The sequence below is a fragment of the Equus przewalskii genome, chromosome 16, assembly GCF_037783145.1.
Source record: "Equus przewalskii isolate Varuska chromosome 16, EquPr2, whole genome shotgun sequence".
Lineage (NCBI taxonomy): Eukaryota > Metazoa > Chordata > Mammalia > Perissodactyla > Equidae > Equus > Equus przewalskii.
In genome coordinates this window covers 15,366,371-15,393,091 of record NC_091846.1, presented here as the reverse complement: position 1 = coordinate 15,393,091, position 26,721 = coordinate 15,366,371, and the positions used below count along the sequence as shown (strand labels likewise).

Here is a 26,721-nt window from a genome sequence, read left to right as displayed (position 1 = left end):
CCTGAGACACTTGTCATCTCCTGGGTGAAAGGATTGTCTTTGGTTCTCATGAGGAGACTCTAGGTGGGCTCCTGGATAGCTCCCAGATGATAGCTGGTCACCAGAAAGACCAAGCTGTGAGGAGAAGCTTGGAATTTTTAGTCCCACCCCCATTCTCTTGAGAAGGCAGAAGGGCTGAAAATGGAGTTAGTATGCATCAGGCGTCCATAAGGAAGCCTCCATAAAATCTCAGCAGTACCTGGTTCAGGGAGCTTCCAGGTGGGTGAACACATCTGTGTTCCAGGAGGATGACGCACGCCAACACCGTGGGAGCAAAAGCTCCTGCACTCAGGACCCTCCCAGACGTGGCCCACGGGATTTCTTCATCTGGATATACATCTGTACCCTTTCTCTTATCCTTTAATATACTGGTCAATGTGAGAAAGTGTTTCTCCGAATTCTGTGAGCCGCTCTAGCAAGTCAGTGGAGCCCGAGGAAGGGTTGTGGGACGTTTTGATTTGTAGCAAAATCGGATGGAAGTTGTTGGAACTTGGGGACCTACTCTTTGTGATTTTTGTCTGAAGTGGGGTGGCAGCAGTCTTGTGAGACAGAGCACTCAATTTGTGGCATCTTACACTGGAGTTTCAGAATCGAGTGAAACTGGGGGACACCTAGCTTGTGTCGTGGAGAATTGCTTGGGGTGGGGAAACCTCCCCTGCCACCCCACATTTGGTAACTGTAAGTGTCAAAGTGAAGTGTTCTGTTTAAAAGTCAAGGAGAAGCACACAGGAGGTGGAGAAGTGAGTTCTTCCCTACTCAGGAGGGGAAGACTGTGTTTTTCTGATGCAGTCTCCCACCAGGCCCCTGCTCTGCCAGGAGGTGAGCTTTGGGCGAGAGAACAGGAACTGGAGAGCAGAGAGAAGTGGCCATGTGGTCCATCATCAGGTCAAAGATTTGTTTGAGGAGCCACACCTCTTCAAAACCTGCGCTTCCTTTGCTGGAGAACCCAGAGGACCACATGGCTCTGCTGGGATTCTCTGAGACACTGTTTTTCTGTTTGTGCATTTTCATCAATATACGTCTCCATCATAGACTTGACTCTGCCAACACAAATTTTAAGTGCTGTCCATTCAACTGCTCATCCTGTGTGTCTACACAAAGGCAATGATTCTTCCCTGGGTCATCCCCTCCCCCATTGGTGCTACAGATGAAATGGACACTTCCTTACACTGCTGGGCCCATCCTAGCTCCCTGGGGGCTGTGACAGGCTGTGACACCCTCTTGGGGAGAGCTGTGCACCTCGTCCTAGATGGGCAGACCTGGGTGCCTTTTGGCTTCCTCGCTCTTGTTTCTCTGGATTTCACTCTACTTCATTCCTAATCGTCACAGTGCCAGAAGGACCCTTCTTCCTGCATTTAACAAGCCCCTGATCCTTGGACATCTCTAGGGTCTTGGAACTTTTCCTGGCCTCTGCTATGGGCTTGAGTCAAAGCTCTGCTCTCCCACATATTTCCATTGCTGTGAAGGAGAAGAATGAAAGCAGCCTCAGAACAGGAGAGGGAATTTCTAAGGGGCAGAGTAGCTTTTTTCCCTTGTATTCTTAGATCATTCTGAATTATATAAAACAAACAAATACACCCACACAGACATTTCACATTAGGAAATATAAGTTCCTTTCAATGCACGCTTCCATTGAATACACAAGAACTTCACAACACATCAGTCAGTAGCATAGCCTCTTCAGATTAAATGTGTGTCTGTCTCAAGAGAGACCTTGATTTCCATTTCATAGTATCTTTTTGTTGTCAGCCGTTATAAACTGTCTGCCCACCCTCCTTTTGTATTTTCTGTAGAATGAAAGTAGGTGAGATAATGTAGGCTGATGGGAGAGTGCCGTGAGCATGGATTCAGTGGGCAACAAAGGAGCCATCACTTTGCATGGTTCCTTCTTTGGAGTTAATCATCTAGAAATCCACCTGAAGAGCATTTCCAAACTACAAATGATTGATTCTATGAACGCTTTGGTACACATGTGTGCTTAGATATCCAATTTTATAGTTATTACGGGATTATACATACATACAACGATGGACAGATACTCTTTCACTTGATAAATGGATAATCTTATTTATACAAAAACAGATATTGTATGAATTGTTCTTATTACCTTAAGCTGATAAATATACTTCCAACTTATGACTATGTGTGCTCACAGAATAATTTGCTGCAGAGTTAATTCTCTTGGCAGTCACCAAAATGATCTTTAATGTCTTTCTCAACAGACAAAATGACTTAATTCTTCTTGAGTGAGACAAAGACCTTTTTCTTGAGTTGGGACTGAAATTCAAGTCTGCTGCTTTATGATCTCCTATCATCCAATGATGTAGGGACAAATTATGAGACACATAGAAGCATGTCAAGAAAGAGAGTGGGCAGTTGGGAAGTTATTTTATTTACTTTCTGTTTAAAAACACTTTGATAGCACTTATGATGTGATAGGCATTGTTCCACTTAAAATACTGACCATCTAATAGTTTAATCGTTCAAAGGTGGTAGAAATAATATCTCTCTGTAGGATCTGCTACAAAAAGAGCATTTCAAGCACGTCTGAAAGTGGAATTACTGAGCAATGAATCAACGCAAAGCTTTACCTTTTGTCCAGGCATTCTCACCAGCACATTCCCAGTGGATCACTTTTCACCAATACAGTTTGTACGCTCACCACTTCTGAAGATGCTATGCATTTCAACCCCACTTTGCTGTCTGGTCAAGGTTTTCCTTCTCTCTGTACCTTTCCAACAGTTCTGTAACAGCTGAACCATGACTCAAAGTCCAATTCCATAAATGCCTCCTTTAAGAGAATTTCAGAGAACCTTGAAGTCATTTTCTCCACGTGTATCATTCCACTTCATTTAAACCACTTTGAGCATTTGCTTGGTAGTAGAATCATCTGTGGACATGTCTGACTTTTCTCCTGGATAGCAAACTTTTAGAGAGCAGGAACTGGTCTGAACAGCTTCAAGCAATATGGAGGAACCTTAAGATTGTGTGGGCCCAGGCACAGCTCTTGAAGGCAAGCCTTAGGGAGGGTTTGAGTCAGGTGATTGACTTTTCCAAGGTCAGATGTCTAGTCTGTGGCAGTGGTAGGCCTATCATACAGTCCCTTGATTCTCATGCCTGTGTTCTTGACACCACACGGCTCAGCACAATTTGTACCTGATAGTCCTTATATCATAGGGATTGCCTTCCAATAAGCCAATAAGGAGATATTAGACACTCAAATGTGCCTAGTGTAGCAACATAGGACTAAGGAGGAAATAAGGGAAAACCACAAGGAACCATCATGTATTTATTAATAAGGTACCAGATGGAAATTTTTAGCCTTTATCCTTAGAATAAAGTACCACTTTGAAAAAATCTTCTACTACTTCCCCCATTTAGGAACTGCAAATGATACGGTCTCTCATTGGATCTGAATACAACGTATTTGTTCACTTTAGTATCACAAATCTCATCTTCACTGTGCTGTATTTTGTTTATGATTTGTTTACGTGCTGCGCATCTATGTTCATGAAGGAGACTGGCTTTTCTTGAAATGCAAGTTTCCTGGTCTCATTAACCCCTGTGCCATGAGCTCCACCACAGTCTTCCAGTTTGCCCGTTTCTTTGTCCCAGTCTTCTTTGCTAGGAAGCACGATGCCGATGTCTGCATTGGAACGCGTGGTCAATTCTAGCAAGGTGGAAGTAATGAAAGAGGATGAGAGATATCTACCAGAGCTACACATAAAGAAATAAAGATTCTGGGGGAAATGCAAATGGACACAAAAACCTTTATGAGAGTTCAGTTCATGAAGACAAGCTTGTTTTCACATTAAAAATAATTAATCATTACTACATATCACATTAACAGAATGAAGGAGAAAAATCCAATGATCGCCTTAGTCAATGAAGAAAAAGTTGGTGCAATTCAATGTTTTAAGTGACTTATTTCCCATTGCCTCATATTTTTGACAAACCTAATTTGGCTTTCTTATATTTCACAAACTTTAGTATCTAATCTTGTTTGGTACTTGTCCTAGACCTCCATGTCCATTTTTTGTGAAGCTCTTAGGTATCTTTGAAGAGACACCCCATTATAGATTCCCGGAAGATTCTCTTGGTGACTATATACAAATCACTAATTTCTAGGGAAGGGTTTTAGGAACTGGGGCCTCAAGTCAGGGCATTACCAGGGATGCCAGCTCTTGGAATGTCTCTCTGAGGCAGCATGGGACCTTGAGTCAATGCTGAGGAAGCAGAAAAGAAAGGAACGCCACTCTGGTGGCTGGCAGCTGCTCAGAGGAAGGCTCAGTTCTGCTGGCGGCCTGGTGGGCTCATCCCACAGGTTGGAACTGCACGCAAAGCAGCAGCTGCCTCCTGGGATTCTTAGCCTGGAGGGGGAGCCCTTCCTCCATCAGGAAGGACCGATGACAGTGATCAGTGAGTCCCAGTGTCAGGCTCTCCTGCACAAGAGTTCTGGGACTGTCAGGGCCTCCTCACAGCCGGCCACTCACAGCAGACACTGACCTGACTCAGGCCTCACGCATGTTCCCTGAATGGCCTGACCTCCTACCTCAGAGACAATCTGAGGGGGGCATGCGTTTTAAAATAGAAATCAGTAAGAAAACTCTTCAAGAACACCTTATCCAACTAGAACAGTATGAAAAGTAGAGAGGATCCCCTGGGATTAAACAAAGACACCCTCTCCCAAAATTTAGCAATGAGACATGGGACTATTTCGCTGACATACATGATGGTTTCTACCTCTCATAACAGAAGACAGCAGTACAGGAAGTGCCTGCTGCTCACATATGAAGACAAGTTTCTGAAAGATCCCCTTTTCCCTTCCATTGAAGATTCTTGATTTCCATAGGACCTGCAGAGCTATAGGAAGGCCACGAATACAATGCACATTTTATTGCTTCCCTTTCCAATTCTAGAGATTCTGGTCTCATCTTTTAATGATCACTAGTGATTGAGTGCTAACATTCAATGGAGAAACTTAAATTCTCTGTTCTTGACAGATAATTTGAGTCCTCAGCAACCATCAGTTTCTTATTAATTCAAGTGGATGACAGGTCATCCAGTTCATTCAGGTGACCTGCTCCATAGGTGTGGATCTCTTTCTAACTGACCTTCTCTGGAGTTGAAGAGGACCAGAGCTGTTGACAGTTGGACTTTTGTTGATCTTCTGTAGGAATATGTCTTTTTTAAAGATTGGCACCTGAGCTGCCATTCTTCTGGATTTTTTTCTTCTTCTTCTTCTCCCCGAGGACCCCCAGTACATCATTGTATATTCTAGTTGTAGGTCCTTCTGGTTGTGCTACGTGGGACGCCACCTCAGCATGGCCCAATGAGTGGTGCCATGTCGGGCCCGGGAACCGAACCGGTGAAACCCCGGGCCGCTGATGCAGAGAATGTGAACTTAACCACTCAGGTACAGGGCTGGCCCTGGAATACATTTTGATAGTGTTTGATCATATGTGATGGTATAGCTCCTGACCACTTCATCATCATCTATCTAGGGCATTAGGTATTGGATTTTTCCTCAAGAAACTGCTCAAATCTATGCTAAGGTGTTAGGTTTACTCTCTCTGACCTGTTTCAACCTTTCAACCTCTTTGAGTCCAAATGCATGTTGCATTTCTTCCCAAGATCCTGGGAAGTGTGCCTATTTTCAAACTTTCATTTTCATAACTTTTGTAGTAAGCACACTCGATTATATAGGTAGTAGGAAATGCTGCCATAACTTACCTTCTTTCCAAGCAAGTGGATGTGAAAGTCTGAGCTGGAGCCCAAGCCTTTTTAATCACACTGATTAAATCATGCTTTGTCCTCAAAATCCTTTTGAAACTCAATTCATTTTTCTTGAAAATGCTGGCTAACTTGTTCCTCGACTGTTTGAAACCACTCAATCTGGTGCTGTAAGATGTTAACTGATCTTTAATCATGATAGCATACAAATGAGAGTAACATATTTCTGAGCTAGTGTCTTATCATCTATCCTTATGTTAGATTATACTGCAAAGCTGAATATAAATCCTCAGTGAGCAAGGTTATTTTCAAATATTTGACTTATTGAAAAAGGCATAATGATTCCTTTCACTATAATGAGATTGGTCCCCTTTCTTTAAAGTTCAAGAAGGACCTCATTCACACTATAAATGTATGTTTACAATGGGGAGATCTGACTGGGCTTCCTTATCCACAGGATGGCATTAGAAATAGAGGGGGGAGTCCACCTCTCCCCGTCCCAGGTGAGGGAATATCAAGTACAAGCATCACATGTGACACATTCTTGCCAAAAATGTTTAACATGAATCTAATTAAGACTATAGAACTAATTTCCTGTTTATATGGAGACAGAGAAGAATAAATTAAAAACATATCATGAGGAGACAATCAGAAACATCTAGAATGTGGAGATTTAAAAAGACAACTGGCCTGGTGGAAAAAAGTTAACGTTATAATTTTTTTTTTTTAAAAGATGGGGTCAAAAAATTTTATAAATTAAGGGCCAGCCCAGTGGCACAGCGTTAAGTTCACATGTTCTGCTTCTGTGGCCCGGGGTTCACCGGTTCGGATCCCGGATGCGGACATGGCACCGCTTGGCAAAAGCCATGCTGTGGTAGGCGTCCCACATATAAAGTAGAGGAAGATGGACAAGGATGTTAGCTCAGGGCCAGTCTTCCACAGCAAAAAGAGGAAGATTGGCAGTAGTTAGCTCAGGGCTAATCTTCCTCAAAAAAAAAAAATTTTATAAATTAAGAGACTGAAGAGTTGTAAAACAAATGCTATGCATGAAACTTGATTAGATCCCCATTAGAAACAAAAAAGATCAATTATATAAGCTATTTTGTGGACAATTGGAGACATTTGAAAATAGGCTAAGTAGTAGATGACATTAGATAGTTATTCTGGATTCTTTTAGATGTGATATTGATGTAGCAATCATGTGAGATAACATCATTCTATTTAGGAGATATATATGCGAGAATTTAGGGGTGTAGTAGCATGATAAGATATCATAGACTTTCAAAGTAAAGTGTAGACATTTTACCCTCAAAGCTTTCAGCCAAAATATACATACATGTATGAAGCCATTGTGGCAAAATACTTAAAATTATTGAATCTAGGTAGTGTGGATGTGGGTGTTTATTGTATTAGTCTTTCAATTTTTCTGTATATTTAAAAATATGCATATTAATATACAAAATAAAAATAATTATAAATTGAATAAAGAGATCTTTCCAAATATGGGTTGAGAGACATACCAAATTATTTTGCAATATTTCAAATTTGATATTAGTTTTTTCATTGATTACATGAAATATTCCAGAAAAGTCCATACGGTGAGGCAAGTCTTTAACAAAAATTCCTTGGAGAACCATCTTATTTGGACAAGACATCAAACTTTTCACTGAAATTTGATAGATTATGGGTAAGACATCTTTGAAGGGATTACATTTAAACATCCATTGATCTGTGGCCTCTTTAAGAGTTTTGGTAATTAAGTGAGCTGATGAATAATAAAGGGACTTTTTAAAACATTTGGTGCTTCTTTTTAAAATTGGCGCTAAACTAACATTACTGATGCTCCATGTGTTAAATAAGCAATGGTGTTGGAAAAGAGTTTTTTTTCTTTTAAGTAATTTTGAGGGTTTTAAATATTGACCTTTTTTGGGTAGTCATTGTCAGTAATTTTGAAAATAACATTTTCTTTCCAATTTTTTCTGGCCTTGCAAACTTTACGTATGCAAATGGTAATCCTTCTCTATCATACAGGGTGCTTTCACCTACTTGTAAGAAAGATTTATTTACATTATGCAGTTGATTTCAACATCTTTTGTAACCTTCTTAAAGCAACATTGCAATGGAATAGAGGAAATTAATATGATCTCTTTCTGTCATCTTTGTAGTTATCTCTTATACAGCTAAGATTAATTTTTCTTGAATATTGTATGGCATACCATATTTTGTGACCATTTACGTTGTTTGTTAAGAAACAATAAGACCTATCTCCTTCTGCATAGAACATTGCCGAACATTCTAGGGACAGTATTGCAGTTTCCAGAATACTTTAAATATCAGAAATATATATGTATCTATTCCAATTTGATCAACATGTCCCTTTTTAAAATAGTCCCTTAATCTTGCTGAGTTCATTGGTTTAATTAGATAAAAACATTGGCAGAGTAGGCACGTTGGTGATGTTCATTTGTACAAAAAACTATAAAACCCAATTTCAAATATTTAACTGAATATTTGCCCACATTTTAAATTTATGTTTGACATTTTGAAATAAGAGCTAAATGAGCAAATTTGTACATTTCCTTAGAATCACCCTGATTCTACAGCCACAAACACAGATTGATACAGTTGTGCTGTTTTGGTGACTTAAATACCACCCGCAGTGCTGCTTTTGGTGACCTGACGTTCTGAAACTGGAAGAACTTAGTAAAGTTCTGAACAAAAGCCAAGTACATTCTTTCCTCAAATTGTGTAATAGTTGTATTCCTGTGAATTCAAGATATATTAATACCATGCAATTATACTTTTGGTTATATAAGCCAGAATTTGAATCTCAACTCAGTTAATTATGAATAAGTTTTTTATCTACATGAAAGTCCAGCAGAACAGTAAGAAGTTGGACATGATGCCTCCAGTTCTCTTTTGTACAGGCCTGTCTGCACGTGGCAAGGTGGCCAGCATCCCTGGCCTAGTCTCCAAATGTTTACAGTGCTCCTCTGACCCCCAATCTCATGAGAATCAAAAATGCCCCTTATATTTTCAAAATATGTCCTAGGAGCTATATCACATCTTTTGAGGACCACTGGATTAGAATTTGATAAGAGGTGAAAACATTTAAGAAAATAAAATGTTCTAGGTGCTACGAATGCATGAGTAATTCTACTTGGACGACAAGAAGAGCTTCATAGAAGTGGTACTTAGGTTGAGCTTTGCAAGATCCATATGGACTAGGATAAAAGGGTGTGTCAGACAGAAGGAACATGTGATAAAGTTTATAATGCTCAGAGGCCTGCAAATGTTTTGGTACAACTGGAACCCAAGATGCAGGGATCAAGAAACAAGTCAGGGAGGTACATAGAAACCAGATATTGGAAAGGCTTGTCTTCCAGGCTAAGGAGTTTGGGCTTGTGTGCATGGGAGCTTTGAGTAAGGGACTGACACAATCAGATTTGCTTCTTGGAAATGAATGGATTAGAGGGGTATAGGATGAGAGGCAAGAAAATCAATTGCTTTTACTATAGACTTTCTATCAGCAATTTTAAGAATCTACCTTTTAATAGTTTCTTGGATCCTAGTGATACTGAACCTGAAGTGAGTTCGCTCACCCATTGCGCAGCAAGCCAATCTCTGACACTGGTTGTGGTGGAATAAAGCAGGAATTTTATTTTTGCACAGTGCTGAGCAAGGAGAGAGGGCAGCTAATGCTGAAATCCCACACTCCCCAAAAAGCTAAAAGGAAGGGTTTTTATTTGGGGTTTTAGGTAGGGGAGGGGAAGCATATGGCCTTGCTGGTCAGAGCTGTCCCACCAGCCTGTCTTTGCCCTTGAGACTGTTTGCAGAGAGGAGAGAGCCTGTGACCTTGCTGGTCAGCAGCTTTCCCACCAGTCTGTATCTCTTTGCGGGGAGGAGATAATGAATCCAGGTGCTTGTCCTTGGTGGTGTCTGTCTCCATGGAGGACAGTGGATTCTGGAGCCAGGAAGCCAGAGAGTAAGGAGGGAAAGAGTGTTTTGGTTTTAACCCCATATATGCTGGGTTTAATGTGGGGAAACTGACATCAGGGTCAGTATCACTAGCCCTCTCAAGAATGTTATTTCAGTGTACTCCTTTTTCTCTCAGATTTTGTATTACTCTGCTAATGTTACCGCAACAAAATATCACAGATTGGGTGGCTTCTACAACAGAAATTTATTTCTCCCAGTTTTGGAGGCTGGGAAGTCCAAGATCAAGGTGCCAGTAAGGTAGACTTAGTTCGGAGATTTTGTTCTTTTCTCTTGGCTTGTAGGCGGCCCCTGTGAGCCCACATGACCTATTCTCTGTGCCCACTTTCCTTGTGACTCTTTCTCTTCTTAGAAGGACACCAGCCCTGTTGGATTAGGAACCATCCCTTATGACTTCATTTAACCATCGTTCCCCCTTAAAGACCTTCTCTCCAAGTACAGTCCCATTGGAGGTTAGGGCTTCAATATGTAAATTTTAGGGGGACACAGTTCAGTCCATAGCAGATTTGGGAGGATAATTTTGAAACTTTTTGACTCACTGTTTCTGATCTAGTAATAACTAAACACCTTCCCTGTATCTAACATCCTCGTTGACACCAGTTAGACTTTATCGTGTTTGTCCTTTTCCTTTTATATCTAAAGGCCTTTGAGATCTCATTTTTCAGTTTAATTTCTCTTTAATATGTTCCCTAAGATTTCAGCCTTACTCCTAAGGAAATATTCTTCCTTTAGCTTCACTTGTCTTTCCCTTTTCCTTTAGTTTTTCCTCTGCTTATGGTCCAATATTAATATTACATGTTTTTCAAACCACTCCACTTTTTCTGGACGTTTTGAGCAATCATGTTCTGTAGAGACAGTATTTTAAAGCTATCAACCTTTTTATTTCCTTTGGGTTGGCAATACTTGCTATTATTTCTCTAGTGTAATCTAAGAAGATGGTATATTTTTCAATAAAGATATCCATTTGTTCCTATTGTTTTATTAATAAAATCAACCACCCTTTTATGACTGAATCCATAATTTCTGTGTGAAATCTAAAGCCTTAGTTTAAAGCCTTGGAATTAACAAATTCAGGGCCAACTTGAGTTTGCATAGTTCGGGTTACTCAAGACTGTTGACAAGTCACATGAACTTGAGATTAATCCCTCTAAAGTATTCTACTTTGCTCTCAACGTAGGCTAGAATTTGGGCAGTATGATCTGCTACTACCTATTTAAGCCTAAGAGTAACAATTTAAAGCTGGAATCTCATATGCTATTGCTCTGTGACTCCATGGTACTTCACTATTTTTGCTGACTTGGGTGAAAACCACAGGAGAAGCAGGAAAATATGCTATGGAAACTCTGCCTCTTTCAAGACAAGACTCAGCTGCCACTCTAAAGGCTCTCTCCTGGTGGTTTCATCCCCGTCTCAGCCCTGTCTGCAACCACAGACCTACCTGTGCATGTGAGACTAATACAGACCAAGACTCATACATTGTGGGAGGAGTCCACACAAGGGCCTAAATACCAGGAGGCAGGGATCATTGAGTGGGCTATCTTGAAGTCTGGCTACCATAGCCAATTCCCAAAAATAAATAATATCTCTTCTGGTTCTGCTTCTTTGGTCATACCCTGATGGATACAGGAGCTATAATAGCATAAACTTTAATTGCTAAAAAATTAACTTGGAAAAATGGTTCATTACGGTTCAAGTAAATTCTAAATTAATTCTCATACCCATACTAGACATGGCTGGTCAAAAAAAAGTTAAAAAGTAGAGAATATTTATAAAATCCTGCAAATATCCAATTAGGGAGGAGGAAAAGCAGCTTTCCTTAAAAGGGACCCAAATTAAGTTGCTTTCCTCAGACTTGTTTGCAATGCTGAGTTCCTAAAGATGATGGAAAATATGTAAAGATTTTGAGAATGTAATTAAGAATCCCATTCCTAGCCAGAGTATGTTCTTGTGCAAAGAGTTAGAAAATAAACTACTCATAGATACCCTGCTGACTAAGAGGATTCAAAATTAAGAACTAAAGAACAGACGGGGCCAGCCTGGTGGGTAGTGGTTGGGTTCACTCACTCTGCTTCAGTGGCCTGGGGTTCTCAGGTTCAGATCCCGGGTGCAGAGCTACACACCGCTCATCAGACCATGCTGTGGTGGCATCCCACATACAAAGCAGAGGAAGATTGGCACAGGTGTTAGTTCAGGGACAAGCTTCCTCACCAAAAACAAAAACAAAAAGAATAGAAAAACCAAAATCAATGAAGTACAGGGACTTAGGCATAAATAACTGCTGTAAATATAATCACAAGATTCAATATAAAACACAGCTATTGAAAACAAAGAAACACAGGGTTAGGAGAATGAATAATTATATGTCAGTAAAATGGGTCCACTCCTCTCATCAACCATGGGAAGCCTGGGAAGTAGGGGAAGGAAGGAATGGAAGTAAAGGCAGATGAAATTCTGCCTCTTGCACAGGCAGGATAAAAATGCTGACGTCTTCACTGAGGCCTGAAAGAACAGTAGGAGTTGGCCAGGAGAACGGTGGCTTTTCTGGTGACAACAGTAGAAGCTCACTCTGGCTAAGGTAAACAGAAAACAGTTTATGGAAAAGATGTCAGGATTTCATAGAAGCCCTGAAAGGGCAGGAGTGCTAGATTCAGAGAGACCAAAATAGGCAAGACTGGAGGTGGAGGCAGCAAGGTCATCCCCGCGCCCTTGTCGGAGCACTGCCCCCAGGGAACAGGAGCTCTAACCTTGTTTCTGCCTTTGTGTCATTCCTCCCTAGATTCAAGTTCCTGAAGAGAGAGCCAGGTTGAAGCAACCTGCTGCTGGCTGGAGGAAGGTGGGACTTGCCTTGATAGCTCCATAGAGACAGCTCACCATCCAGAAGAGGTAAAGGAAACTGAAGACTCATTACCAACAGGAGAAGCCTAGGCATCCGGTGGTTCAAAAACAGCAAATGTTCACTCCAGTGGGAATGATGAGGCTAGTGAGGGAGCAGAAGCCACATCTCAAAGAGCCTGTAAGTCATGCTAGGAAGTGTGGGAATTTCCCCGATGAAATGGGGAATAAATGAAAGGTTTGGAGCAGGAAAGTCACAGATTCCATTTCCATTTTAGAAAGATAGCTCTGGCTGCTGAGAACATCCAAGCCCCTGCACTAAGAGACTAAACTCTAGCATGGCTTCTAGCAGCCTAAGCTCAGGGCACTGGAACAATCAAGCCCCTTTGAGTTCCTGACAGGAAAAGCTCGAGGCTGCCAAAAGAATTTACCCTTGTTCCAGCCAACATCTTGAGAGAGACTCCCTTTTCTTAGAGCATTTTTTAAAAAAGCCTACAATTGTAAATTCTTCTTCTGTCCCTTTGAGATGTCTCTGTATCTCCCATAGCCCAAGAGTGTCTTTCTTAAGGCTGGCTGAGCCATTCCTTTGAAGTGTAATCATAAGGCTAGGGCCCCCTTCTCCCAGTTTCTGAGGGAGGGTAGAAGCCTAACTTCAGTAAATGCCAGTTAGCAGACACAGATTGGCTAACCACACTGACACTGACTACTTACCATTTTTTGTAAATTTTTACTTCCTTGACTCTGCTTGAGCTTCCACTCACACCTCCCCACCTCCCTCATTCTCCTTTTAAAACAGTAGGTCGCCTCAGAGCTAAACTCCTATACACTGGGATTTCTGCTCTATTGCAATAGGCTCAAATAAAATCCATCTTTACCTAGTGTCCAGTTTTGTTTATGTTGATACTGCAGTGTGGAGAGGAAATTGGAGGGGCTAACTGGAGACTGTTGCAGTAATCCATGCATAACAGGGTGCGACTGGAACCAAAGTAATAGCTCTGGGTTGTGGAGAAACATGTGAAGGCTCGAGGGAATAAAACAATTTAGGATCAACAGATTTTGGTAACTGACTTTAGGTTGAGCCAAGAGAGCCAAAGTATGGTAATAGCAAAAAACAATTTGATACTGGAAGAGCTTTGCTCCCCACCCTTCCAAATAATGGACACACTCTATGCTATCCACTAATGAGAACAAAGTCACTGACCATTTGGCTGAGAGCCAACTTTGAATCTCATTCACAGCAATAATGTGCATTCCTGCCATTTGTGGCCTCCTTTTCCTTGATCCTGACTTTTACCGTTTATATTTGTTTCACTCTTACAACATGTGTATCCTTTTTTGTTAAGGTGCTTACAGCACCTTAAAATTGCAAAATGAACAAATAAGAAGCCAGCATCCTCATATCCTCCATCAAAACCGTTTTCCTATCTTCCTCGCTTGCTAATGGCTCCATCATTTCCCCTGTAACCCTAGCTCTGAAACCTCATCAATTATCAGCGACTCTCCCTCTTGCTTTTCCTTCGTTGTTCACATTTAGATCTTCTGGGAGTGAAGAAATTTTTAAATCAGTCTCCTCCTTTTCTTTCTTTTTTGCTCCAAGTTTAATGTTTCTTTTCCTCTTGCTTAAACATTCCATCATCCTCCTAACCAGTTTCTCGACACCTTCTCACCATGTACTCCTGCCACATTAAATTCCAATTATTTGCTTTTCTGCTTTAAAATTCCAGTGATTCATCAGTGCTAATAAATTAGGTACAAACCCTTCATTCTGGCATTAAACATCTCCTTTTACTATATTATAATATAAAAAAAACTATGAACACTTTTAGAGTCTCCTAAATTGAGCACACATATGTGTGTCTACTTTTCTTTGCTTCATATTTCTTTCCAGGTCCCAAGACATACCTGTCGATGAAAATAATCCATAACCAATCTATAAATGAAAATTTCGGTGAGTTTATTCTGAGCCAAAATGTGAGAACCATGGCCCGGGGCCTTCCTTCCCAAAGGAAGGAAAGGCACCAAAGAAGTGGTATATACAGAGTGCTTATATACCCTCAAAAGGGATGTTTCACATATGATTGAAATGTCCTTTTTACAATAGTCATGAGACTGCTCTGTCAGCACAGAGATTGATGGACACAGCAGGTAGTAGGTCTGCTGTCTTGGTGGACACAGCAGGGTGGCAGTTCTGTTGTCTCAAGCTGGGTGGTCACAGGTGAGCATAGCAATCAGTTCCTAGCCTAGGGAAAGATGCCTATCCTTAAGGAAATGCCACTGTTGGGGGGAAGTTGCACCTTTATCTTAAGGGCCTTTGTTCTTGTCTTTGGGACATAGCAAACGTTTAAGCAGATATACAATGCGTGCTCGATGGCCATGTCAGGCCCTTTTGGAAAAACAAAGTGAGGCCAAATTAGGTTTACACCAAATGGCTTCCTCATATACTCCAATATATCCTATTGCTTGCCATTTCTATTTGTCATTTTCCCCTTTTGATCTATAATCTTTCAATAGAAAGCATTGATGATCAAAATATCGTCCCTTGGCTCCAGGGTGGTTGCTGCCTGCCCTGGGTCCATCATGTCCCTCTGTGCTAGGCTTTTATCTCATTTATTTGCCCAGTTGTCCATGTTGGGGGGAAACAGTGGACAAGCATAGAGGTATATGTATTAATGGAGGAAGCATTTCATATGTTATATAATTGTCAATTAATTTTAGATTGATGCACAAACATTGTATGTGTGCTTTTCTATGAGTCTTCACATTTACATTGTTTATGATCATAGAACAAGTACAGTAACATTGATAATAATTCAACATATTTGAAAACATTAGTTTAAAATGAGTTCTTAGGCATAGTTGACTACACCAAGATACCCCTGGCCTCTCATGCATGGAGGAAGAGGAGTGAATAATCCAAGAGGCAGGTTTAGGAGCTGTAGCTCAGCTGTCCCTGTGCCCTTTCTCTCCTGGGTCTGCCTACTTTCTGAAAACAAGCTCTGTGGGACCTCTGTTAGCTTTTGCATAAGTTTACTGTAGAGGCCCTGCCCCCTGGGAGAGGGAGTGTCTAGGGGAGTCCTGGGATTATTCAGAATGAGCAAACCAATCTAGTTCTGGGGTTTGTTATCAGGAATTTGTTCCGACACACCTGAATGAATTTGGAGACCCAAACTAGGAAAAATGGAGATTGAGGCTTAATTATGCTTTGTGTCTTATGTTCAAGTCTTTAATCCGTTTTTTGAGTTGTTTTTTTGTGTGTTGTAAGATAGTGATCAAATATCATTCTTTTGCATGTGGCTGTCCAATTTTCCCAACACCATTTATTGAAGAGACTATCTCTTTCTCCTCGTATAGTCTTGGCTCTTTCGTCATAATTAATTGACCATATATATTCGTAGGTTTATTTCTGGGCTCTCTATTTTGTTCCATTGACATATGTGTTTGTTTTTGTACCGATACTATACTGTTTTGATTACCATAGCTTTGTAATACAGTTTGAAATCAGGAAGTGTGATGTCTCTGGCTTTGTTTCATTTCTCAAGATTGCTTTGGCTATTGGAGGTCTTTTGTGGTTCCATTAGAATTTTAGGATTGTTTGTTCTAGCTATATGAAAAATGTCATTGGAATTTTGATAAGGATTGCATTGAATCTTTAGATTTCTTTGGGTAGTATGGACATTTTAACAATATTAATTCTTCCAATCCATGAGCATGGAATATCTTTCATTTATTTGTGTCTTCTTCAATTTCTTTCATTAATGTCTTGTAGTTTTCAGTGTACAGGTCTTTCACCTTGTTGGTTAAATTTATGCCTAGGTATCTTATTCTTTTTGATGCAATTATAAATGGGATTGTATTCTTAATTTCTCTTTCTGATAGTTTATTTTTAGTGTATAGAAATTTAACTGATTTTTGTGTATTAATTTTTTATCCTGAAACTTTACTGAATTCATTTGTTATCTGTGGGGTAGGTAGTTGGGAAGGGAAGATGGATGTGAATTGGAACCTATGAGGCTGAAATGAAGCCCAGGAGGAAGGACTAGAATTCACATTGGTCACTTACTGCTTCCAAGCCTCTTCCCTCGATGATGGGGATGTCCTGTTGGAGGTGCTGGTGCCCTTTGTCAGGGTGCTAAACATGCATCTGACTCAGAAGTTGCAAAAGCTGATGAAGGATCCTGTAGGAGCTAGATAGTTGTGGACCCAGCTATTGCCCCCATCAACCAGATGGGATCATGTGCCTGAGTGTCTTGTGCCCTGCCCCAACATTTTGAGCATAAAAAGATGGCCCCCTACTTCACTTCTGCCTTGTAAATCCCTAAGAAAATGTCTCTTTTTGCCCATGCGAACACAAAACAAGGCAGGGAATCTAAGAAATAAAGTTCCAGCTTACCTATCCGCCATACTTTCTTACACTCAAAGGGCCAAGCACTTTTATTTAATTAGCATCATTATTAGGTGATGTATCTCCAATTACAAATAGTTTGAGGCATCGTACCTAATAGGTCTGACTAGTCTGCAATTCTCGAAGGGCTGCATAGAGCTTAACACACAGTCCACTACTCAGTGGCTCTGCATTACTACGTGAGGGCCTTATGTGTTGAGAGACTGAAATGTTTTCAATATTGCTCGGGTGTCTCTACCCTTATAGAATGGAGGAGAAAACACTAGAGGCAGCTGTGTGCCAAAATCTTTGGTCCAAATCTTGCAGAACTCTAGGTATCTAAGCCAAGACCATGGGATCTATGTAGCATAAGGTAGTAGAGTGTTGCAGCAACGACCCTCAAATGTTCACACCTCCCTTTATTGACACCCTTGGATAGTCTCCTCCCACGCTGACTCTAAGGCCGCACAACCTGCTATGCCCATTGGGACAGTAGCAAACTTGACACAATTGTAGACTTGAAAAATGCTTGCGAATTAGCTATGAAAATATTACCAGGCTATAATGTTAAATAAACGAGACAAAGTGAAGATGAGTAGTATGCTACTAGTTGTGAAATAAGGAGACTAAATACTACATTAATTTGTATACACATCAACATAAAAAGATACACAAGTAAATTTAAAAAATCAAATATTTCTCAAATCATTTCTTCTTGCATCTCATATTCCTTCTTCTTTTTTTTTTAACTTCTGTTGCCAATCTTCTCTTTTTTTTTAAAGATTGTCACCTGAGCTAACAATTTGCCAATCTTTTCTTTTCTCCCCAAATCCCCCCCAGTAGATAGTTGTGTACTTTTAGTTGTGGGTCCTTCTAGTTGTGGCATGTGGGATGCAGCCTCAACATGGCCTGATGAGTGGTGCCATGTCTGCGCCCAGGATCTGAACTGGCAAAAACCTTGGGCCGCCAAAGCACAGTGAGCGAATTTAACCACTCAGCCACGGGGTCTGCCCCCTCATATTCTTTCTTTTTGAAGTATACTCTTTTTAAGTTCTTAGTGAGAATAAGTTGAAAACTTTCTTGGTGGTTGTTTTTCTGAAAAGGTCTTTGTTTGATTCTCATTCTTAAAACATAATTTAGCTAGGTGTATGTTTTAGATTAGCAATCATTTTCTCTCAGAACTTTGAGGATATTATTCCACTCTTTTCTTGATTCTGTTATTGCTGTCGAGAAGTCCTTTGTCAACCTACCCATTCTTTTGTAACTAATTTGTCTTTTCTCTCCAGCTGCTTTCCAAGTTTTCTCTTTGCCTTCCATGTTCTGCAGTTTCCCCATGAAATGTCCAGGTATAGATTTTGCTGATTTGTCTCGCCTGAGGATCATTGTGCTTCTTGAACCTAAGGATTTATATCTTTCATCAATTCTGAAAAAGTGTGAATTATAAACCTTCAAATACATGCCACACATAATGTCTGCTCAGTTAATAATTTTTGCCTTAATAATGTCTGAAAAATTATACCACTTTTCAGACAATTGCTCTCTTTTTTACGGCATAATATCTTTTTGACCCAGTAATACACTAAATAAATACATTATAAGAAGTTATATTTTAAATTTCTGTATCAAGTGAAAACACTGATCAATTGACTTGACACAACTGTTCCTAGTCGAGAATGTCATATGAACAGATTTGAACTGCACACTTCAGATGAATCCAAACCTGTCCTCTGCAAGAGAACTGAATTGAAAGGCTCTTCTATGACAGTCCAGTTTGTTTTACATGTGACTATTTTCACATTTAAAGTACTACAAGATTTAGCCGTAATTTTGTACTGCAGGTGTTTTTCTGTGCTATATTCAGTGAGACAATCATGAAATTTCCCAAAGGCAGAGAAAATGATGCAGAAAGAATAATGCATCATCCAAAGTATGACTTTCCTGCACCCATCTACCCATCTCAAGTCTTCTCCCATTAGCAAATACAATAAAACTTTCATTACATTAAAGTTTATGTATAAATTGTTTTTGTGTACTTTTAAATTACAGTTTATCATGTATATAAACTTGTTTTCACTGGTCAACTGATTTAAGGTACTGTGTGAAAGCTTCTTTGGATATCTTGGTGTAGGGTGGAATGTATCATAATTTTTCCCATCAAAATTAGTAAAATATTTTTCATTTAGTGACTGCAGTAAACATCAGCTTTTTCAGTAATAAGTTGACTTTATTAAGTGAGAAATAAAAGAGCCCTCCATTCTCTCTATCCTTTCCTAGTTTCAATTAGATTCACATTCTGTATTCCACATATAAATCAACTTATTTTATTATCTATCTCTGTCTCTCTGTGCTGCTTTCTGGATAATTTACTGAATTTTATCTTCTAGTTCACTAATTCTTTTTTCAGTTTCATGTACTCTGGTATTCTCTCTTATTCATTACGTTTTTGAAATTTAATAATTATATTTTTGATTTCTAGATATTCTCTATGATTCTTTGAAAATTTTTTTTTTTTTTTAAAGATTTTATTTTTTCCTTCCTCTCCCCAAAGCCCCCCGGTACATAGTTGTGTATTCTTCGTTGTGGGTTCCTCTAGTTGTGGCATGTGGGACGCTGCCTCAGCGTGGTCTGACGAGCAGTGCCATGTCCGCGCCCAGGATTCGAACCGACGAAACACTGGGCCGCCTGCAGCGGAGTGCGCGAACTTAACCACTCGGCCACGGGGCCAGCCCCTCTTTGAAAATTTTTTTGATTTTTTTCTTGGTAATGTTTCTTCTTCACGTTTTCAATTTTATATTTCTTTCCTTTAGCATCTATTCTAAAACTCATAATTCTTTTGGCTGAAGTTTCTGGGGGTTATTCCATTACTGGTGGTTATTTCTGCTTGTCACTCAGAAATTCTAGTTTCCTATGTCTTTGAATTATGAATTCACCTTTGAAGAGCCAGGCTTTATCTTTGGAAATCTTGGATCTGTCTTTCAAGAGGACCTAATCTTGTTTTGCCCGGTGTTCTGATGTCCTACCCATCTAGGACCACTTCAAGTCTTGTCTTGTGGGCTCCCAGATCATTCAGGTACTACATATTTGAACCATAAATCCTCATGAGGGTATGTTTAAGAGTATGACTTCACAACAAAGGCATTTTCCCCCTTTCAGAGCTTAGACTAAGACATGCAAATTTCTGTGTCATCTTCCATTGCTGATGGGCAGTCTTCTCCCCCTCTTTCAAAATATCATATGACCCTTTGATATCTCTGGGATTTCCGTGAAATCTCAATTCTATTTCTCACATTCCACGATGCAATATGTGGGCCTGAAGGCTGGTCTTCTGCTGCCTGCACTGGCACAACCCAAAACTTTGGTTACTGAGACGAGTAACACTTCAAGGGAACTGTGGCCTCTGCTTCATTTTGGGGGTCTTTGAGGGTTTCTCTTACTTTCTTTCAGTTATGCATTTAAAAGAGTAATAGTTGTTTTATCTAGCATATCCAGATGTTTTGTACTGAAGTTTTTAAAAAGGGAATCTAGTCCATCATGTTGCTGAAAATAGAGGTCAAATAATCTTTTTTATTATGTTCGATCACTTCTGACTTTTGTCAATGTCTTCCAGTTGTAAGTTCATCTCTATTCTCGCTCACCTTGCCCATATCTATAATCTTCTCTTATCATTGTTATCTTGTCCTTTTCCTCTGTATCCTGAGAGACCTTCTTGAGTCTGTTTTTTACATAAGTTTTAAAATTTTCTTCAGTGTAAATGCCAAACGATGTTATCCTGAAAGTGAATCTAATTGGAAGACTTTACTCCAGTCTTCTGATCTTTCCCCATGGTTCACTGCTCCATTTTCAGAGACGGTGTGTTCTCTATATGTTGAGAACACCAAGCAGACCTGGAGCTAATTTGTGTTTCCTCTGCTAGAGAGTCTTTTCTAGGAGTGTACTCTTTCCTTAAGTTTTCTGGACATTAGTCCCTTTCCCTTCAGCACTAGAATATTTTTATAGGCATATTTGTTTATGTTTTTATTTATCCCTGATTTAGGAAATATTCATCCAGCCACAGTGTTTGTCAACAGACTATGTGGATTGTCTTTAGGTCTTTTCTTGGGCACTTAGTCATTGACAGATTTCCTCTCACAAATCTATACCTGATGGTCATGTTGACATATACAACTCCTGGTGCCTGTCAGGCATCTATCTATGTGATATGAGGAATTCAAATGGGTTTTTTCCTGGGCCACTTTCTGTTTTCTAGAACCGTGCTAGAATGTCAGAAGCAGGACCTTACTAGAGTTTTTACTTGATAAACATTTGCCTACACAGTGGTTCCCAAAGTGTGATCCCTGTACCAGCAGCACCCACTCACTGGGGAACATGTTAGAATTTCAAATTATCTGGAGAATTAATGAACAGCTATGGGAGTAGGACCCAGCAATCTATGCTTTAATCAGCTCTCCCGGGAATTATTATGCATGCTGAAGTTTGAGAACCATTGGCCTGTATCACTCTTCCTGAGACAACTAAACCCAGGATGGAACCCTGAGGCTATCCGCCCACACTCCCTGACTGGGCCACTGCTGGTTTCACATACAAAAGCAGGCCCAAACAAAGGTTTGGGGACTGGAGGTGGGGGCTGGAGGCTGACTTAGAAGGTGCACTATGGAGGTTGCTGCATATTTTTGTAGTGAGTGAGACCCTTGTATCCCAGAATTGTGCATAGGTGAAGGAGATAATCCAGTCTTTTCTTGCCATTCTGTATCTGCCTTTGATGTTCTGTTGAAGAGTACTGAGCACATTTGGAAATTCATTAATTCACTCGTTAGGTATTTTTTTATCATTTCTTTTTTTTTTTTTAACATTGGCCCTGAGTTAACATCTGTTGCCAATCTTTTTTTTTCTCCTTCTTCTTCTCTCCAAAGCCCCCCAGTAGATAATTGTATATTCTAGTTGTAGGTCCTTCTACTTCTGCTATGTGGGACGCCGCCTCAGCATGGCTTAATGAGTGGTGCCATGTCCACGCCCAGGATCCAAAACAGCAAACCCTGAGTCGACGAAGCGGAGCGTGTGAACTTAACCACTCGGCCACAGGGCTGGCTCCTATTCACAAGTATTTATTGAGTATCTATTGTATGCCAAGCACTGTGGGGCATTATGGTGCAACAGTAAACAACAAATATGTCATCATAGAACTTAAATTTTAGCAACAGAGAGGCATAGATGTGACAGAGGACCTGTGTGAAGAATATATAAAGAACTTTCCAACCAAATAATTAAAAAACCAATAATCCCGTTAAAAATGGATAAAATATTTGAACAGATACTTTCTAAAAGAAGATAAACAAGTGACCATTAAGCACATGAAAAGATGCTCTATGTCACCAGTTATCAGAGAAATGCAACTTAAAATCTCAGGAGACAGCACTCACAGCCATTAGGACGGCTAAAGTTAAACAGACAGAGCATACCAAGTATTAGCAAGGATGTGAAGTAACTACAGCATTCACTCATTCCTGGTGGGAATGCAAAATGATAGACACTTTGGAAAATAGTTTTGTCATTTCTTATAAAGTTAAACATACACTTACCATACAACTCATCAAATCCACTCCTGTGTGTCTACCCAAGAGAAATGAAAACATATGGCCGCACAAATACTAGTAGGTGAATGTTCATAGTGGCATCATTCATGCTAGCCCCGCACTGATAACAACCTGAATGTCTATTACCTGGTGAATGGATAAACAGATTATGGTATATCCATACAATAAAATAATACTTAGCAATAAAAAGGAATGAAGTGCCAATACATGCAACAACGTGGATGAATCTCAAAAATACCATGCTAAGTAAAAGAAGCCTGACACAAAAACTGTATACTGTATGGCTTCATTTGTATAAAATTGTAGAATAGGCAAAACTATAATGACAAAAAGAAGATCAGTGGTTGTCTGGAGTCAGAGATAGGGGAAGAGGATTGGATGCAAAGGGACCTGAAAGATTTTGGAGGAATGATGGAAATGTTCTCTATTTTTAATGTAGTAGTGGTTACACAACTATGTGTTGCCAAAAGTCAATAAATTGTACTCTTGAAATGGGGGTATTTTATTTTATGTAAATTAAACCCTAGTGAAACTAATTATGCATATATTTGTATATATCTCTATCTATAATTATTATGCATATTTACTAATTTAAAAAAACAAATGGGTAAGTGAGAATTTTGGAAAATGCCAACATTTATGAGGCATGACAAAGAAGTAAGATAGATAGAATAGAGAGGGGAGAACAAAGATAATGCAGAGCAGAAATTAAGGGAGAAAAGACTCTGCAGAACGAGAAGGGAGTCAAATATCTCAAGTGGTACAGAGAGGTCACCAGAAAGGAGTTTAACAGTGTGGATGCCAGACAAGAGAAAGCTGTGTCCTTTCCTCTGAAATCTCTGCCTATAAGGACTATGTAAGTAGAGAGTAGATGGTGACCATTCCTAGAATATCTGGAAAGCCTGTCTGAGGATGAAGCTACACGCAGAGGAAGGCAGGGTGAGGAGACAGAGTCACGGTCCAGATACCCTTGTTTGAACTCCTGAATCCAACCTGCCATATGTGCCTCTTGACTTTTCATTTTTGTGAGCCAATAAAGTCTGTTTTTGCTTAAGCTAGTTTGAGTCAGATTTCTATCCAGTGGAGTCCTGAAGAGAACATAATTTGACTTCCTTCCTGATGTCAGTCATGTGTTTCTGTGAAGGCCCACAGTGTGCACATAGAGGGCTAGGAATTGGGAATAAAGTGGATAGGGGCTTTTCTGTCCATTTCTCTGACAATTTCCCAAGTTTTTCTAATTTCCTAAACCCAAACTGTGTGATAGCAATATCTGTTCTTAAGAGGGAGGCCATCTTCAATCTTTGGACAAACTCTCCATGCTAATATTTATATGGTTTTAACCAGATCTTTAAAAAAATTACCTTTTCAAAAAAAGTTAATGGGCCAAATTTTGAGAGTATCAAAATATAAATAATCTCTGAAAAAACATGGGTTTGCACTACACGAAGCAAATCACCACAATAATTTCAAGCATCTAGAAGTTCTAAATATAAAACAAGTCAAAAAATCAGGAAGTTGCAGTATGCAAGCTTTATTCTTTTGAGGGGTAGAGAATCTTGTAGTTTTCTCACAATCATTTTCCTTCCTATCTTGATTGTTGCTATCTCCTGGTCCTTCCAAGAGGAGAAATGAAATGATTCTTTCAAGGATCTGAGGGCTTTCTTACGACTTGAATCCGGTGTACATGACTGCTGTGGGGTTTTGATAGAAATTTTGGATCTGAGCAGGCGAGTGCAGGTGGGGAGAGCTGAAAGATGCTGAGCACAGTTTCTTCTGATCCAGGTGCTGAAGTCCCAGAACAGCGATCTATTCTCTGGAGAGGAGAGAGGGGAGAGTATGCTTGAAAATTCAGGCTATTAGTTGCAGAGACAATCTTCTTCTAAGAAGTGTGACACTAGAAAACACAAGAACATTGAACATTTGGTTCTTTTTGATGGCATGTGTCAATAAAAAGATGGCATAAGTGGAAGATGACGTGGGCTCCCGCATCATGTCAGGGGTTCATCCACATATGAGGCATAAGGTTTGGGGCTATGCCATCCTCATTTTCAGCAGGTTTTCAGTCATTTAGAATATGATTCCCAAGTGGCAGAGAAGAATAGGCTAAAACTAAATTAAAATGTCTGAAAGAAAACTGCCTGATTGAAAGTGTATGATTTATAGCTACGGGCAGCATGAATATTCCTATTTTTATTGTATTTTCTAGTTGCCTTCTCCGGAGCCAGAAGCATCCATCTTAATGAGCAGATCATTAGGCTTTTGCATTTTACAATGGTGGAGTAAGGATGCAACCTCTCAGCAACTTTTATGTATGTGTTTATTCTAGAACACAAGATTGTTCCTCCTTCTCCTGTAGACCATTCAGGTATGTCTGTGTTATATCAGAATTAGCAGATTTATGCTCCATACTCTCAGCAAACTGAGAGGCCTCAACTTGTCCTGAGGGCATTTTTGAAAGTCAGATATTTTGCTGAATATTAAAATGAAACGTATTAGAAATAGAACTAGAAAATCATCATACTCTAACCACTAGAGTAATGATTGATTCAGGCAGGAATCATCACTGGATGCTAAAACTACTGGAAAAAAGTTGTTGGAAACCGAGATAGTCACGGTCTCAAAATATCAACCCACAAATAGTGGGATTTTTAAAAACCACTTTATTGGGGCATGATTGACATACAAAATGCTGTACATATTTAATATATACAACTAGATGAATTTGGAGATAAGTACCCACCCCTGAAACCATCATCACAATCTATGCCATAAACATATTCATCGCCTCCAAAACTTGCCTCCTGCCCTCTTTACTTATTGTTATTTTCATATATGTGTATGATAATAACACTTAACATAAGATTTACCCTCTGAGCAAATTTTTAAGTATCCAATACAGTACTGTTAACTGTAGGCACTATGTGGTACAGTAGGTCTCTAGGACTTACTCATCTTGTACAAGTGAAGCTTTGTGCCCTTTGACTAATATTTCCCTGTACCCTCCCCCTCCTCTCAGCCTCTGGCAACCACCATTCAACTCTGCTTCTGTGAGTTTCACAATTTCATATTTTCTTTCTGAGGTAATTTTTTAACTTAATGTGTTACTGCAAAGATTTGCTGATCTTTAATAAAGCACTATGTTAATAATGTAATATCAAAAGATTGTGTTGCATTATTTAAAAATTTCAAATTGAATACATTCAAAGGAAGTTAAAAAATATGGTATGGTCGCTTTGGAAAACAGTTTGGTGGTTTCTCAAACCCATAGGGCTTTTGTGAGGATTAAATGAATTAATAACAGTATCATATCTTTTATTTAAATAAATGCAAGTCCTACGTAAGCTGCTATAAGAGTAATGTCTGCTGATGCTATCTATGCAATTTATTTTTACTTCATGCCTCACCATCTTATGTTAATGATTTCTCACATAAAGGTGTTATTAAAGACATTCACATTTTCTGACAGTTTTTGTGTCTGTGTTTTTGCACCCATAATTCACAAGTATGAATAAGGAGTGCTCTAAGCAAGTCAGATAAAATGCCTTTCTTGGACTGGAATCAGTATTCCTTTGCAATTTTGTTCAGATTATAAAATAGTAATGGAGTTGGCTTTTACTCACAGTGTGAAAGCTTGCTGAAATTTGAAAATTATTCATGTATTCAGATTTTGGGGTTGGAAGGAACTTTAGAATGGTAAAAGGGGTTTAGGATAGCAATACACGAAAAAAGTTCAACTCTCACTCCCAATGACATTTATATGGTCACCATCAAAAGTTCCTTGAGGCTAAATATATACAAGATTTTCCTACCTTTATGGGAAGTTTTCTATCCCATGATTCAAAAAATAAAATTATTTATTTTAATCTTGCCGTAAGCCCTTACTAGGCGTAAGGAGTAAGTATTTGTGACTTATAATTTTAACTTACAAAGTACCACTGAGCAGACTGTTGGCGTACTTTACCTGAGAAGAAATTCCGGGGCTGTTTGCATGGAGCTATGATTTATATCTGTTATAAATAGTAAAAGTAGAAGGAAAGTATCAGCTGTAACACGCGGTGGGAGTGTGCGCTCTTCTGTGAACGTCCAAATCACTCCACTTGGACCTTTCTTCCTCTACTTACCATATTCCATAATAGGGGTTTTATAATT

The 26,721-nt window shown here is 39.6% G+C and overlaps 1 long non-coding RNA gene across 3 annotated transcripts in view; it reads left to right on the top strand.

Annotated features, from left to right (window-relative positions):
* The window catches only part of LOC139076323 (uncharacterized), a 98,638-nt gene that overhangs the window by 41,334 nt on the left and 30,583 nt on the right, over window positions 1–26,721 (top strand). The window contains exons 3-4 of one of the 3 annotated variants that reach the window (XR_011527778.1): window positions 12,545–12,651; window positions 24,779–24,937. This is a non-coding gene — a long non-coding RNA (uncharacterized lncRNA). Of the gene's footprint in view, window positions 1–12,544; window positions 12,782–24,778; window positions 25,728–26,721 lie in introns of those variants that run through there. The other 2 variants (XR_011527780.1, XR_011527779.1) reach the window with 2 other exon arrangements.